Source organism: Hyaena hyaena, unplaced genomic scaffold (genome assembly GCF_003009895.1).
Source record: "Hyaena hyaena isolate Hyena2069 unplaced genomic scaffold, ASM300989v1 scaffold_426, whole genome shotgun sequence".
In the NCBI taxonomy this organism is placed as follows: Eukaryota; Metazoa; Chordata; class Mammalia; order Carnivora; family Hyaenidae; genus Hyaena; species Hyaena hyaena.
In genome coordinates, this window is record NW_024081061.1 from 268,491 (window position 1) to 285,093 (window position 16,603).

At 42.2% G+C, this 16,603-nt stretch overlaps 1 long non-coding RNA gene and 1 other non-coding gene across 2 annotated transcripts; both read left to right on the top strand.

The window, feature by feature from the left end:
• The first annotated feature begins 2,911 nt into the window (after positions 1–2,911).
• On the top strand, positions 2,912–8,065 carry LOC120245624. The gene is made up of 5 exons (XR_005531837.1): positions 2,912–3,001; positions 5,250–5,288; positions 6,531–6,612; positions 7,406–7,487; positions 8,051–8,065. It is a non-coding gene; the product is annotated as an uncharacterized LOC120245624 (long non-coding RNA).
• Positions 7,136–7,336, top strand: LOC120245661. Its single transcript, XR_005531844.1, has one exon. It is a non-coding gene; the product is annotated as a small nucleolar RNA SNORA74 (small nucleolar RNA).
• Positions 8,066–16,603: the final 8,538 nt, after the last annotated feature.

Below are 16,603 nucleotides of genomic sequence, written 5' to 3' on the forward strand. Positions count from 1 at the left end.
CCAGACTATTTTTGAAAGCAGCTGCACCATTTTACATTCCCACCAGCAACGTATGATGATTCCAATTTCTCTATATCCTTGCCAATCCAACTACGCTTTTGAGAAATAACAAGGACAACTGCAGGGCTCCATTCTGATCTAAATACCTATTACAGGGGAGCCTGGGTGGCTTAGTCGGTTAGGCATCCGACTTATGCTTGGGTCATGATCTCGCGTTCGTGGGTTCGAGCCCCACGTCGGGCTCTGTGCCTACTGCCAGCTCAGAGCCTGGAGCCTGTTTCAGAGTCTGTGATTCCCTCTCTCTCTGACCCTCCCCTGCTCATGCTGTCTCTCTCTCTCTCCTAGAAATAAATAAAAACATTAAAAAAAATTAAATACCTATTACAGAGATGGGCATGGAGGAGGGCACTTGTGGGGATGAACACTGGGTGTTATATGGAAACCAACTTGACAATAAACTATTTGTAAAAAAAAATAATAATAAATAAATAAATAAATAAATAAATAAAATACCTATTACAGAGAAGCAGCAAGAGGAGTAGAGTCCAGGGATGGAAGAGAGATCCCTCTTCTACGGTAAACTCTTAGGATAATCCAGAGGGAATGCTGCCATCTCTAGTACTCTGACTCTCAGGGCTAGGTTAACTGTCTTCTGACATCTGCCCAAGGATACGTATACCACATGTCTCTTTTCCCCACGAGATAGTAAGCTTTAGGCAGGCAGAGATCTCTAGTGCTCTGACTTTATCTGCAGTACCTGAATAGGGTCTGGCAAATGGCAGGTGCTCAGTAAATGCTGATTGGTTGACTAACTGAATAAATGATTAAACATTTCTCTACTGGTGGTTCCTGTCCAGGGAGGAGAGGAAAGGCTCAATCTCAGGGGCAAAAGGCTTTAAGAAGGCAAGCAAGGAAAGAATAGATGGAGGAGAAAGGGAAAGTCACACAAGAAATTTGGGGACCTAGTGTCCCTTAGGGCCAACCTTTCCAATTATGAGGTCAAACTCAGAGCTAACAGACCTACCCTAATCCTTTTTTTTGCCTTTCATCTGGCTGCATTTTTTCCTAGAAAGTTTCCTTTTTTTGTTTTATTATTTCTAACAAGTTGTCTTTGCAGGAATAAGAAAGTAGAAAAGTAGTTGCTATTACAGGTAAAAGAGCACATAAATCAACTCACCAAAATGACTTCAGAATTTAAAAGGCTGGAGTTTAGAAAGGTTGACTATGAAGGATTTTTTAACTAAGAAATGCAGAAACCATAATCGAGGTTTTCCTCCATATCACACTGAAAGCCCTATATCTAAAAAAGATGACTACATTTTCAATGACATAACGACATGACCCACCACTCAGCCTTATTCATGATGGCTGGCCTTCCTTCCACACAAATCCTGCCTCCTACCTGACTAATCTGTGTCTGGTAGTCACCAGGCCATTGGTCCCTGTCTCCCCAAAGGCCCTGCATCTGTCTAGCCTCAATCACTTCCTGTCTCTTCTCTGAAAGCACACATGCACATATTCACACAAACCTCATCTTTCCTTTTCATGAATCCTCAGGATAGGTCTCCTCCATTTTGTGTGTTTGGAAGAAAAGAAAGCAAAATATATGAGATGCCAATGCAATTTCTCCTTTAGCAGAGCTTCACAGGACAATTACCCACCCAATCTGCAGGGTTTTATAGCTCTCATAACCCTCCTTTATGAACACACTGTGACAGCCGGATGCGGGCATTGATTATGGCAGCAGTCTTCAGCCACATTTCTATTTAACTACAAAGCAGAGCCCCTGCCTACCAGCTCAACACTGCTCATGTGCCTTTTTTTAATTACTGTATTTATGTAAGCCTTTTTCCAACCAGAGCCTGTCTCCAACTCCATCAAAACTCGAGGATTTGTGCTTGCCACTTCTCCAGTCTCTCTCTGGCCTTAGTCTAGTGTCTTTAGCGGGAATCAATTTAGCACTCACTCTAGCCTTTCTCAGCAGAGGTCTGTGAGGGTTGGGGAGCATAGGAAGCACATTTTTTTTTCATTGTGATAGCTGGGAGAAGATAATAAGACACATTGGCAGATGCCAAGGGCAGTGGCTGATTCCTAGGGGCTTGCCTGGCAAAGGTGTCAGGTGCAATAGATGAGCAGATCTGGTAGGATGCCGTGGGGTCAAGGAAAGGGAGGGGCTCCAGCTTTACCCACCATTCAGCAGGACATAATTGTATTGACTCCAGCTAATCGAGAAAGGAAGTTTTCGTATTTAAAAGAAATGCTGGTAACCCAGTGGGCAATCTGTCCACACTGAAGATGTGGCCTCTTAGGCTGATTGTGCCACAGTACAAGGTAATCCCGGCAAGGAAGCCAGTATTCTTTAACTACTGCAAGTCAGGGAAGGATTCTACTGAAGGGCACCAGGGATGCTGTCCCACGCGGTTAGGCTATAGGAGGGCCAGGAATAATTTATCCGAAAATCTCCTGGAGAGAACCGAAAACCAAGGTGACCTGATGGACGAGCCATCAGCCGAAATACGACCCTACTAGAGAAAGGCAGAAAAAAGATCTGTTTGGGAGGTGGAAAGAGCTTATGCTACACTTGCAGGAACCGAAAGGTGCCACACTTGTGAGGTGAACCGACACTCGGTATGGGCAGGCAGAAAGCACGCCCCCCGCCCCCCAGGACACACCAGGTTTTGTCTTTAACACCTCCAAACCCAGCGCCCCCTTCCATCCGTTAATAACAAACGAAGTGGTAGTCAAATAAATGTAGTCCTAATTGGGATTTCTACCCTTTCTATGATGGGATTCTAGCTTCTATAAGGAGTATGCTCACCTCTGCCACCGCTCCCGCATTTTTCTAACCGGGCCTTTTCTGGGCGGGGCTTCTGGGCCCCGCCCACTAAGGGCCTGCTCAGTGTCCGCCCCGAGGCGGGGCTCCCCTCGGCTTCAGGCTGTCCTTTCCCCTGCGGCCTCTGCTCTGGCTGGAGTACGCGGGCCGAGCTCCAGACACGTGCGGGTAAGTAAAGGCCAAGTGGGGAGAAGCCTGGAAGGTTTACTAGTGTGCGGCGAAAGGCAGCTGTGGGGAGGCTTCTTCCGAGGCACGGGACGAAACTGGGGTTCGTTCCACCATGACCCCAGGTTTGGAGGGCATCTTGAAGAGTCGCTGGGAGATGGTAGCCCTAGAGTCTCCCCCTGTTTTCTGCCAGCCTTTTTGTCCCTGGAGTCTCCTAGAGCTGGTCTCAGAGAGGCTCGCTTCCCAGGCGCCCGGCGCCAGAGCGAGCCAGGGGCTTGGGAAGATTTGTGATGAACACGTGTCCGGGTGGAGCTCGGTCAGGTCCTGCAACCCATTGCCCTAAAAGGGGCAGGCTGTTTTTAGATTAGTTTTTAGACCTGGACAATGAGCCCCCTCTATTTTACCTTTTCTCTCAATTGTTTGGGGATGGTTAAGAGTGAAATTAGAGGATGGAAAAACGTATGATCTTAGATATCCTAATCTTATTATGTAAATAAGGTAAATTACAATGGTGAATGGTTAGGAATGTTTATTAACATTCTTGCAAACATTTCAGTTACTGCTTTCAACAACAGTTGAGGTCGTTAGTAGGAATGGCAGTGTGTCTCCATTTCCTTTCATACCCATTATCACATCCTGTTATTTTTCTAAAGTACTGCTTTTATTGTTCTTCAAAAGGTCTCCGAATCCGTGTTTTCTCCAATCTAGTTTTAACTAGCCTTTTTGACTTGCATTGACCATTGCTCTACCAAGGTAACATTTCCCCTTTTACTCCTCCTATTCATCATCTCCTTGTCTGGAAAGTAGCTTTCGATAACGGCAAGTATTTATTGACCAGACACTCTAAACCAGTTATTCTATAAGCTAAATTTGCAGTCTGCTTAAGCCTAACAACCATCCTGTGTACAAAGTACTGTTAATAACATTCCTATTCTACAGATGAGGAAACTGAGAGATTTAGAGAGGTTAAGTTACTTGTTCAATTTTTTATTTTATTTTTTAATGTTTGTTTAATTTTGAGACAAAGAGACAAAGTGCGAGCAGGAGAGGGGCAGAGAGAGAAGGAGACAACAGAATCCAAGGCAGGCTCCAGGCTCTGAACTGTCAGCACAGTTAAAATGCAGGGCATGGGGCGCCTGGGTGGCTTAGTCGGTTAAGCGTCCAACTTTCGCTTAGGTCGTGATCTCGCGGTTCGTGGGTTCGAGCCCCGCGTCGGGCTCTGTGCTGACTGCCAGCTCAGAGCCTGGAGCCTGTTTCAGTCTGTGACTCCCTCTCTCTGACCCTCCCCTGTTCACGCTGTCTCTCTCTCTCTCCTAGAAATAAATAAAATATAAAAAAAATTTAAAAATAAAATAAAATAAAATGCAGGGCTTGAACTCACAGGTTAGGAGATGATGACCTGAGGGGGAATCAGATGCTTAACCTAAGACTGAGCCATCCAGGCATCCCACTTGTTTGTTCACTGTTACGTAGTTGTTAGGTGATAGCTTATACTTGTTGACTAGACCTTTAGTTTGCTCCTGTTGAGGGGTGCCTGGCTGGCTCAGGTGTTAGAGCACACAATTCTTGATCTCAGGGTTGGAAATTTGAGCCCCACACCCCTTTAGGTATAGGTTATATAAATTTAAATCTTTTTTAGGGTCTCCTGGGTGGCTCAGTCAGCTAAGAATCTGACACTTGGTTTCTGCTCAGGTCATGATCTCACTGTTCGTGAGTTGGTCCCGCATTGGGTTCCGTGCAGACAGTGCGGTGCTGCTTGAGATTCTCTCTCTGCCCCACCCCAGTTTGAGCTCTCTCAAAATAAGGAAATAAAACTTAAAAAAAAAAAAAACTTTATGGGCGCCTGGGTGGCCCAGTCGGTTAAGCATCCGACTTCGGCTCATGTCATGATCTCCTGGTTCGTGGGTTCGAGCCCAGCGTCAGGCTCTGTGCTAACAGTTAGCTCAGAGCCTGGAGCCTGTTTCAGATTGTGTGTCTCCCTATCTCTCTGACTAAGTCTGTCTCTCTCTCTCTCAGAAATAAATAAAACATTTTTAAAAAATCTTTTAAAAAATGCTCCCCTTGAGTTGCTGTGGTACATAGGTAAAGCATGTGAAAATAAAACAAACCAAAGAAAAGGTTTCGGTTTTATTGTCTGCTCTATTTCTGTGGCTCTGAAATAAGTTATGGGGTTTTGGGGGTAGAGGTCTTGAACTTGACACAAGTGTTCACTACTGTTGGCTGACTGTAACCTGGAGTACTTTGATTGCAGAGAGGCCAGCCCGTGGGCCTTGGACAGATGCAGCCCCAGGTGAGTGCAATTTCATTAGGCTGCCTTTGGCCCCAGCTGTAGGCAGCTGCCTAGGTTGCTGTGTACCTAGGCAAGTGTTACACTGCTGGGAGAACAGCAGCCGCGATAGCTGGTTGGCATTCTGGGCCTGGTTCATGCCAATTCTGTTGTTAACTCTACCAGGATGCCAGCATAATTGTTTATTCATTAAGGTGAAATTTGTAAGGGCATGACCAAAACTCCAAATCTTTCTGAGTGGTTCTGGTTGAACAGGTTTGGTTAGTTCAAGTTGCTGGAAACAGAACAAAGGTAATCAAGCCATTAAGGGATGTATTAGTAGAGGGGGAAAGTCAGCTTTTTAAATTTTTTGAGCTCCAAATGAGGCTTATATGGGGGAAAAGTGCATGGGATTTTTGCAATTTTCACCGAAATCAAAGTGCATGGCCCCCGCTCCACCATACAGAGCTAGTCGCAGTGATCCCTCTGTAGGGAGTTCCATAGCTGTTGTTATCTATAGGGATGCCTTAGTAGAGAAATGTTGATATGAATTTGCTTTAAAATTGTATGCATTCTTCTCTAGCTCTTTAATAAAATATAAAAATGCCAATTGATTGAGAGGCTCTAGACAGTAGGCCTAGCTATAACCATACTAATTTCTGCTTTAGGCTGACAGTATATCTGTGTTGGTTTCCCACAGAGTTGTTCCCTCTTCAGAGCAGTAAATAATGAGTCCCTTTTGTAGTGATTTTGTTTTGGATTGCTAATTCTCTGAGAAGAGCTGCTTCTCCATTCTAGGCAAACACATCACTCATGGTGATGCTGGAGATTGTCCAATAGGGCTGACTTAGTTTCCACTTCTGTGAAAAGTGACATCCTGGTTTCCATAGGAGGAACTTCTGCGGATGCTGGGAGGTTGGGGAGTTATTTATAAAAACTAGTTTTGTTCCATCAATTGGCTTTCCCTAAAAAGAGTTCTCTTAGTTAAATATTGAGTGCCTTGTATGAATACCTCAGATGTTCATTGTGAACAGCCTTTTACATATGGGGTCTTAAGACTAGTGAACCTAGAGGGTTTGGGAGAATGGTTAGCTTTAATGGTAATTATAGGCAAGACAAAGACAATGGGAAATAATTCTGGAGGATATTGAAAATAGGGTAAATCATAAATGGCAGGCAGTACTGCTTCCATTTCTACAGAAAAGCAGTTCTAGGAGCTGCTGTTTTAGTCCAGGGTGTTGAACAGTGAAATCTTTTTCTGTTTAGGATGACTTGAAAGTAGGGCATCCTTGGCCCTCCTGAAGAGAGGAAATTTATGGCAGGTGGACCGTCTGTCCGGCATTCTCAGGTAAATGTCCCTATTAATTCCAACACTGACTACCTCCTATGTGGCAGGCCTGTTTGTTAGTTGGTATCCATTAGGAAACAATTGGGAGGCAAAATCACCTGTATTTACCCCCAACAAAGTCAGCCTCTGAGCAGTGAAAGGCTAAGTGGGATTTTGGTGGTTCTGGTCTGAAGGTGTATAGGATCTTTGAGATTATGTATGTTCCAACCTAGGAATTTACAAGCAGACTGGAAAATATAGGATAGAAAAGATGGCATGTCTTGCCTGTTCACAGATAGATCCCAAGCATGGTTGGTGCCTGGCACATAGTAGGAACTCCCTGAATGTTGGACAAAATGACTGAAGGCATGAGTAAGGGGTTCCTGTTACCTATTTGTCAAAAGGGTTTGGCAGCAAGGTCTGCTATCAGTGCTTCCAGGCTTCTGTTTTGCCGTCAACATTGAATTCATGGGGAGACCTATATCCATATCTTCTATTTGGGGTGCCTGGGTATCTGAAACAAAGAAAGCTGTTTAAAGAATCATCCAGCGGTTGTCAGCTATCCAGGCCAATGTGATGCCTTGGATGGTGTTACACTGTTGGAAGAGCACACGCTACCCTTCTTGAGTTCTGGCTCCAAGCACTGTTTTGGTGTTGTGGCCTAGTGCTCTTGGGCAGTGTTTTGCACCTCTGAGAGTGGAGTAACTCCTTCTGTGGAGTTGGTCCTAGTCTCGGTGCAAACAATTTTTTTTCCTTTGAGGAAGAAACTCTGTCTTAGGGATAGTTTTTCATTCCTTTCCTCTTTGAATCCTAGATGCCTTTACCTGAGTGAGAAATCTGCCTCCATCAGAACCTTCAGATGTCTGACAGCCCAGACCTATGTGACACCGGGATAGGTAATATACACAGTCCTTTTGCCATGTAGGTTCTAATTAACTTGTTTCAGCCTCAGATGCAGTGGTGTGAAAAAATAGAAAATATATATTTTGGCCTCTGCTCCCATTCTTGGCACAAAGCACTTAAAACTCTTTAAATTTATGCTAGGAGCATCTTTTGTTCTAAAATTTGGTCTTTCATGCTGGTGCCTGACTCTGAGCTCCTAAATCCAACAATTTCCTGGGTGATTTAAGTGTTTTGTTCTAATGAGGCTGGTCACTAGAAAGACCAGGCAATGATGAGAAGCTTGGAGTTTTCAACCCCAAGTCCATTCTTCAGAAAGGGGAAAGGGGCTGCAGATGGAATTAATAACTGATTATTCCCACATGATGAAACCTCCATAAAAATCCCAGTAGTATGACTGGGTTTAGAGAACTTCAAGGTTGGTGAACACATGGAGGTGCTGGGAGAGTAGCACACCCAGAGAGGATATGGAAGTTCAGCGACCCTTTCCACATAGCCTTGCTCTATTCATGTCCCATCTGGATGTTTATGAAACATTTTTTTTAAATGTTTATTTTAGAGAAAGAGAGTGTAAGCAGGGGAGAACAGATGATCCACAGTGGGCTCCGCATGGAAAGCAGAGAGCTCAATGTGGGGATGGAACTCTTGAACTGCAAGATCATGACCTGAGCTGAAGTCAGATGCTTAACCGACTAAGCCACTCCAGCGCCCCGACCATATCCTTTTAAAATAAATTGGTAAATCATAAGCAAACTGTTTTCCTGAGTTCTGAGAGCTACTACTGCAAATTTATCAAACCTGAGGAGGGGTTTTGGGGAACCTCTGATTTATATTGGTCAGAAGTATAGGTGACAACCTGGACTTGTGACTGGCATCTGAAGTGAGGGAGGGACATTCTTGGACTATGCCCTTAACCTGTGGGATCTGATGATACTCGGTGTATATATAGAGTCAAAAGTGAGCTAAACTGTAGGATGCCCAGCTGGTGGCACAGATTTGCTTGGTGTGGGGGGAAATCCACACACATCTGGTGTCAGAAATATTGAGAGGGTGGTGGTACTGTGATAGTAAAGGAAAACTATAAAGTGAGGTTTTCTTGGGGGCACCTGGCTGGTTCAGTAGGGAGGGCATGTAATTCTTGATCTCAGGGTCATGAGTTTAAGCCCCATGTTAGGTATAGAGCTTAAATAACAAAGAGAAAAAATTTGTAAAAAGTGGTGTTCTCTTTACAGGAAAAACTTTAGAGTTCTAAAAATTATGGGGAATATGAGAACATTAGAGAAGAATATTAGATCGAAAGTCCAAGGCTTAAATTAAGCTCTCGTTTTCTAGAGCTCTACAGTACAATACATAAGGCTATTTCAACTGACAAAAATTAAATCTTTTTCCATCTCAGTGTTTAGTGACTACCATACTGAACAGCTCAGAGAACATTTCCACCAGTGTGGAAAATTTTATTATACGCTGCTGTTCTAGAGCAGGGGTTGGCAAACTTGTAAAAGGCCAGATAATATTTTAGGCTTGTGCACCTTATAGTCTCTCTTGTACCTACTATGAAAGTTATGGCTAGTTAGTATGAAAGTAGCCCCAGCATAGAAAGGGAGTCAACAAATGAACATTACTGTGCCCCACTAAAACTTTATTTTTTTTTATTTTTTTCCTTAAATAGTTAATTGTCAAGTTGCTTTACATATAACACCCAGTGCTTATCTGAACAAGTGCCCTCTTCCATGCCCATCACCCAGTAAAACTTTATATATTTTTAAGTTTATTTTATTTATTTTGAGAGCAAGAGAGCAGGGGAGGGGCAGAGAGATAAGGAGAGAGAATTCCAAGCAGGCTCTGCGCTGTCAGCACCAGAGCTTTAAGTGTGGGGCTTAGTCTCAGGAATGATGAGATCATGACCGAGCTGAAATCAAAAGTTGGATGCTTAAATGAGCCACCCAGGCACCTCCAGTAAAACTTAATTAATGGACACTGAAATTTGAATTTTGTAATGTTTTTTGTGTTATAAAAAAAAACACTTCCTCCCAATCATTCTAAGCTTGAAAGCCTTTCGAAAACAAATTGGCAGGCCAAAATTGGCCTGTGAGCTAGAATTTGCCAAGCCCTGTTCTAGAAAATGAAATTCAGGCCGTAAGAATGGTCAGCTCAGGGGCGCCTGGGTGGCTCAGTCGATTGGGCATCTGACATAGGCTCAGGTCATGATTTCATGGTTCGTGACTTCGAGCCCCATGTAGGCCTCTGTGGTGACAGCTCAAAGTCTGGAGCCTGCTTCGGATTCTGTGTCTCCCTCTCTATCTGCCCCTCCCCTGCTCACACACTGTTTAGCTCTCTCAAAAATGAACTAAAATTAAAAAAAAAAATTGACAGCTCATTAGTGACAGGTTCAAGCTAGTTGATACATGTTGGTACATGTCGCTGAAAAATTCCATGTTACCAATACCTTTGCCTTATAGCAAGCGTTTATTATATGGCCTTAAACTCTATCTTTTATTTATTTTTTAATGTTTGTTTTAGAGAGAGAATAAGAGCACAAGCATGAGAGGGAGAGGGGCAGAAAGAGGGAGAGAGAATCCTAAGCAGGCTCCTTGACAGCACAGAGCCTGACCAGAGGCTCCATCCCGTGAACCATGAGATCATGACCTGAGCCAAAATCAAGAAGCAAATGCTTAACAGATTGAGCCACCAGGTGCCCCGGATTCTACCTCTTATAGAGGTATGAAATGACTTGGAATTATCCAGTAGCAGAATAGTTCGCTTTTTGTGTTGGAGTTTGTTGTGTAAACTTTTTGCATGGCTTAACTTTTGTCATAGCAGTTCTCTTCATTTTTAATGTACACCTAAAGGAAAAGCTCCTAAGAAAGAACACCAGTCTTCAGTTTCCAGCAGAGCCTGATCACAGTTTCAGCCCTAGGTAGTGAAACAGAAATGGTCCCTAAGGGAAAGAGGAAAACTTTATGTCCTGAAGTCAGGGCTTAAAATCTGAAATCACTGGATGCTTGGATAGCTCAATCACTTGAACTTCCAACTCTTGATTTAGGCCCAGGTTATGATCCCAGGGTTGTTAGCTCAAGCCCCGTGTTGGGCTTCACACTGAGTGTGGATCCTGCATAAGAGTTTCTCTTTCCTGGCTCACCCTTGATTTTGGCTCAGGTCATGATCTCACAGTTATGGGATCAAGTCCTGTTTGGGATTGAGTCTTCTTCTCAAAATAAATAAATAAAACAAAAAAATAAATAAACTTTAAAAAATACAAAAAAAAAAATCAGGGCACCTGGGTGGTTCAGTCAATTTAGCATTTGATGGCTCAGGTCATAATCTCATGGTTCATGAGTTCAAGCCCTGCATTGGGGCTCTGTGCAGCTGACAGTCTGGAGCCTCTTTGAATTCTCTGTGTGTGTGTGTCTCTCTCTCTAAAAAATAAACATTAAAAAATATTTTTAAATAAAAAAAATTAAAATATAGAACATTAAGTAGATAGATAAATTTTTAAAATCTGGGATCACAAGCTCCTACAGATTGCCTTCCTGACCACTGTCTACCCAGGAGCAGAGAGGGGGCCCCTTTGTTGCTACTTGAAGAAGGATAATTCATTGATGTCTCTGCCTGTTTTCAATACCACAGGAGGTTTCAGTGGCTTAATCATGCACATTAAAATAATTTAATGGAATTTCCTTGTTGATGAGTAGTTAGTCACCTATTACTACTCCCAGTTGAGTTGATTTTTTTTTTTTTTAATTTCCTGGTGAGGAAAGAAAAGATGAAGTGAAACATTTCAAAGTAACTTTATAACCCTGAGCTGCCACCTCCTGTCACAGGTAGCAGTTGGTAGAAGCAGTGCCTCTCTTCACTGCTCTGCTTCAAAGTTTCAAGCCTCAGACCTGTACCATATCAAGAGGAAAAAGTAAAGCGGGATGGGTAGGGAGCTTAAAATATTCCATCCCTGGTGCATATCAATAATTTACTTTTCTTCCTCCAGGGTTGAAATTGTTGTCAATAGACTTTTGAGTTAAAATTTTGGATCATGTCTCAAAATTTTGATCAAGAAAATAAAGCCCCCAAGAAATAAATTCTGCAGGCCCCAAAGGAACATAAAAATGCGGATCAGTGCCTAGGAATTCACACAAAAGAAAACAACTAATTAAGTACTTAAAAGAATGACAATGACTCCTTGAATCTTGTTGCTTAATTAGGGCTTTATGAACAGCTCCAGCTAATGGACCTGTCAATATTCTCTTGGAAAACAATTTCACTGAATTAACAAGTCAACTGTAATACTTAGAATATCTGCTTAGCAATTCTCTTTACTGCTATTTAGAAACAGTAAGGCTGCTTGCTGGGTCATATATTTGTCAGTTTAGTATCCTAAGGCCTGACTCAAAGAAGCCTGTTACTTTGGCCCTCCCTATACTCCAATAAAGGCCCTTGGAGTATGAGAACATTCTGTAATTTTGTTAAGGGTGACTTAACACTACCTCAAAAGAGGCTAATAAAATGGACCTTAAAATAGATTATAGAATAGTTGTAGATTTACAGAAAAGTTATAAAGATGGTACAAAGAGTTCCCATGTACCCCACACCCAGTTTCCTTTCATAAGAACATTTTACATTAGTATATGTTACATTACAAATACAGTTTACATTAGTATTTGTTACAGTTAGTGGGCTAATATGAATATGTTATTAACTAAAGTCCATACTTTGTTCAGATTTCCTTAGATTTTACTTAAATATCTTTTATCTGTTCTAGAATCCCATTGAGGATATTACCTTTAGTTCTATTTCCTTAAGCCCATTTTATCTTTAAATATTTTAATCTTTATTATTTTTGAGAGAGAGCATGAGAAGGGGAGAATGGTCTTAGGGAATGCTCAAGTTCCCAGATAATTGATTTTTACCCTATGAGCTCACAGTAGGGGATGGAAAATTTTAATTTCTTTTTTTTTCCCCCTGAGAGAGAGACACGCAGCATGAGCTGGGGAGGGTCAGAGAGAGAGGGAAATACAGAATCCAAAGCAGGCTCCAGGCTCTGAGCTAGCTGTCAGCACAGAGCCCGACGCGGGGCTCGAACTCACTAACTGTGAGATCATGACCTGAGCTGAAGTCGGCCGCTAAACCGACTGAGCCACCCAGGGGCCTGAGGATGGGAATTTTTATCAGCTGACTTTAGAAGGGAATAGCCAAGCCCAGGCCCTAGTGTTAATGGGCTGGAGTGTGGAGATGACCTCAAGGCATAAAGCCTAGGATTTATAACTTGGGCTTCACCTGAGTGTTAAGTGGTAGAACTTCCTCCTCCTGAGTTGTAATTCTCTAGAGGAGAACTCCAGGGGCTAAGTAAGGTTGCAATATGCTGGCCACCCCTGCCCGTGAAAGGTTTGATGTGAAGTAGCGAAAATGAGGGGGTAAAGGCAGAGTAGAAAACTTACATCTTAAGTTCTACTATCTCTATGCTCCTGTCACTCTGCCCTTTTCTACACTAGGTTTCCATTTCCTGCCCCTGTATAATAGGACGTAATCATGATCTGTTCCTCCAAGGAATCTTCATACTTAATTTCTCAGATCCCTAACTTCCTTCTTGTGTAATCTCCAAGGCTGGATTAGAGGCAGACAATGACATATGCTAATTACACATCTTGTCAGAAGACTATTTAACGCACCCTTTTTATGGGTTTAGAGCCTTTATTCACTGAACTCCTAGACATTAGGGATAAGTGATGGATAAGACTTAGACCCTGCTTACCTTAACATGGCCTGTCAGGCCATACACAGTCTACCCTGTACTCCTCTTAACTCTTCATCTTTACCACCCTTCAGGCCACACTGATTTTTTTCAGTCCTTGATAGGCCTTTTGCTACTAGGTCTCTGCACTTGGTATTTCCCCTTCTAATTCCATCTTTCTTTTCCATTTTGTCTCCTTTGAGATACCAGCTCAGATATCACTTCAGTAGAGAAGTCACCTTCCCTGGGTGTCCCCATTACATGTGTCATTACACATAGCCTACCATAGAGCTAGAGAGATGCCATGTGTCCTTTGAAAGGTATTATTCACATCAGCTTCTATGGGTTTACTTAGATTTTACTTAAATCTACTTTACTTCCCATACAGCCAAGCAGCTTCAATTCTGACAGCTAAGGACCTTCAGCTGTCAAATATCATTACCTATGCATCAAAATGTATCTAAAATACAGTAATGCCATAGGCATATCTTTCCTGCTTTTCAGTAATTTGCCAGTAATTGAGGGTATGGACAGCATTGATTTTATTCTTCAATAGTTTGAAACCAAAAAATGAAAAACAAAGATGTCCAATTTCCAAAGCATTTTCTAGTGGATTCTAAAGACGGAACCTACTGCACAACTATTTAAAACTAAACTAAATTTCAAAGAGTATTGAATGAAAATACTAGATTTGCAGAGGATTTGTTCCAATTTGAGACATGCGTTAACTAAAATATGCATCGCCTTTTGTTACTTTTTTTGGTAATCTATAAATGTCTTCATAATTAAAGTGTGTGAAACAGCTTTGTGTGTAAATTATAACTAGAAGAACTCCTCTTACTAGCAATCCTTAAACTGACAAGTAGGTGCCAGATTAAAATTTATGTTATAACCAGACTTAAGTGGATAATTTTAACAAGTGAAATTTGGGGGGTTATACAAAATAAATAATCTTTGAATCTATGGTTTTGTCATTTTAGGATATTCATGTAAATATACTGCGGCACATGTGGTGCTCTACAACATTGACAACATTTACTGCATGTGGATCTTGTGCCAGAATTGCTAAACTCATTGTGTATATCTTAATCCTCGCAACAGTCTCACAAGGTAGTGCTGTTATTTTGCCCAAGATCACACAGTGGGTCCAGGAACTACTGTGTTCAATTAATCTGGCTCCAAAACTAGTATTTGATTTGGAACTTTCAATATGGTACCCCTAGGTGATCCCAACTAACTCTAATAATTCCTTCCCTTCCTCAGTCATCAGCCGCATTCAGACTAACGTCTTCCAGGGACTACTGAAATGCCTGTTTTTGTCTGGTTTCCAAGTGCCAAATAACTTCTTTCAAGCTATCAGCATCTTGGTCACTGTTGCTGAAGCTTGATGCTTCCTTTTGCCTCTGTCATATAAAGAACAAATACAAACAAACCTAGCTTTTAGCCCCCATCTACTTCATTCTCTCATATCACCTATGAGTCTCTTAGATTTTTTAAAATGTCCCTCTCTTGGGGCGCCTGGGTGGCTTAGTCGGTTAAGCGTCCGACTTTCGCTTCGGTCACGATCTCGCGGTTCGTGGGTTCGAGCCCCGCGTCGGGCTCTGTGCTGACTGCCAGCTCAGAGCCTGGAGCCTTTTTCAGAGTCTGTGTCTCCCTCTCTCTCTGACCCTCCCCTGCTCATGCTGTCTCTCTCTCTCTCTCCTAGAAATAAATAAAACATTTAAAAAATAAAATAAAATAAAATGTCCCTCTCTGGGCGCCTGGGTGTCTCAGTCAGGTAAGCATCTGACTTTGGCCCAGAACATGATGTCATTGTTGGTGAGTTCAAGCCCTGCATTGAAGTCCCTGCATGGGAGTCTGTCTGCCCCCGCCCCATTCCCCCTCTCTCAAATAAAGAAACTTTAAATAAAATAAAATGTTCCTTTGGAAAGCCTTGATGGGTCACACATTCCCATACACAGGTTTGCCCTTTGATAGAATTTCTCATATTTTATTAAAATTATTCAGTGCTAGCACTCCTAAACTGTAGGTTCATTGAGGGTCAGAATAAGAATATCAAGACCTTTATAAATTGCTCAAAGATTTACTTTTTTTATTTAAGTTTATTTTTTTAAAGAGAGTAGGAGAGGGAGAGAATCCCTAGCTGGCTACACACTGTCAGCTCAGAGCTGCCCACCCTGGAGCTGGAACTCATGAACTGAGATGATGACCTGAGCCAAAACCAAGTTGGACGCTTAACTGACTGAGCCACCCAGGCACCCCAAAGATTCACTTTTTTATATTTTTTATTATTTTTTTATTTTTTGTTTAACATTTATTTATTTTTGAGAGGTAGAGTGAGACAGAGCATGAGCAGGGAGGGACAGAGAGAAGGAGACATAGAATCTGAAGCAGGCTCCAGGCTCTGAGCAAGCATTCAGCACAGAGCCTGACGCGGGGCTTGAACCCACAAACTGAGCTCATGACCTGAGCTGAAGTCGGTCACTTACCTGACTGAGCCACCCATGCGCCCCAAAGATTCACTTGTTTAAAGGATGTGACTGAAGTTGGGTTCCTGTTTTAGTTTGGCATATATAGTATACTTGCTAGATTAGGGGCATAAAGACTTTACAGATATGTATAAACAAGTTGTTACATGTAGGAAAGTGGTATCTAGGTTATTTCAAGAATATATCAAGAATAATCTCCCTATATGCTAAAACCACATTTGCTAAAATTGCTGAGGGTCAACATTCAGTCTTACTCTAAAAGGCTGTGTGATGCTAAATGAGGAAACTCTAGAAGTGGTCTTAATTAAAAAAAAGAGGAAGAAAGCATTGTTCAAAATTACTATCAGAAGTAATTAGCATGAGGGGCGCCTGGGTGGCTTAGTCGGTTAAGCGTCCGACTTTCACTTAGGTCATGATCTCGCGGTTCGTGGGTTCGAGCCCCGCGTCGGGCTCTGTGCTGACTGCCAGCTCAGAGCCTGAAGCCTGTTTCAGAGTCTGTATCTCCCTCTCTCTCTGACCCTCCCCTGTTAACGCTGTCTCTCTCTATCCTAGAAATAAATAAAAAAATTAAAAAAAAAGTAATTAGCATGAGAAAAATATGAATGGAGAAGTAAAAATCACTTGTCTAAGAGGGGGCACCTGGGTGGCTCAGTCAGTTACACGTAATACTGACAGGCACAAGTAAGACCTTAAATGGTAAATCCTACCATGTTCAAGAAGTTCAGCATAAAGATAAATATCCTAAAGAAAACTAAGTTTATAAAAATGCCACTGTAACAGAATGGAAAAATGAGAATAACCATAATATTAAGAAAAAAATTAGAGTCCATAAAGGATAACTAGCCCTATTAGATACTAAAACATTACAGAAAGAGTAAAACAGTGAAACTAGCACTTGAAT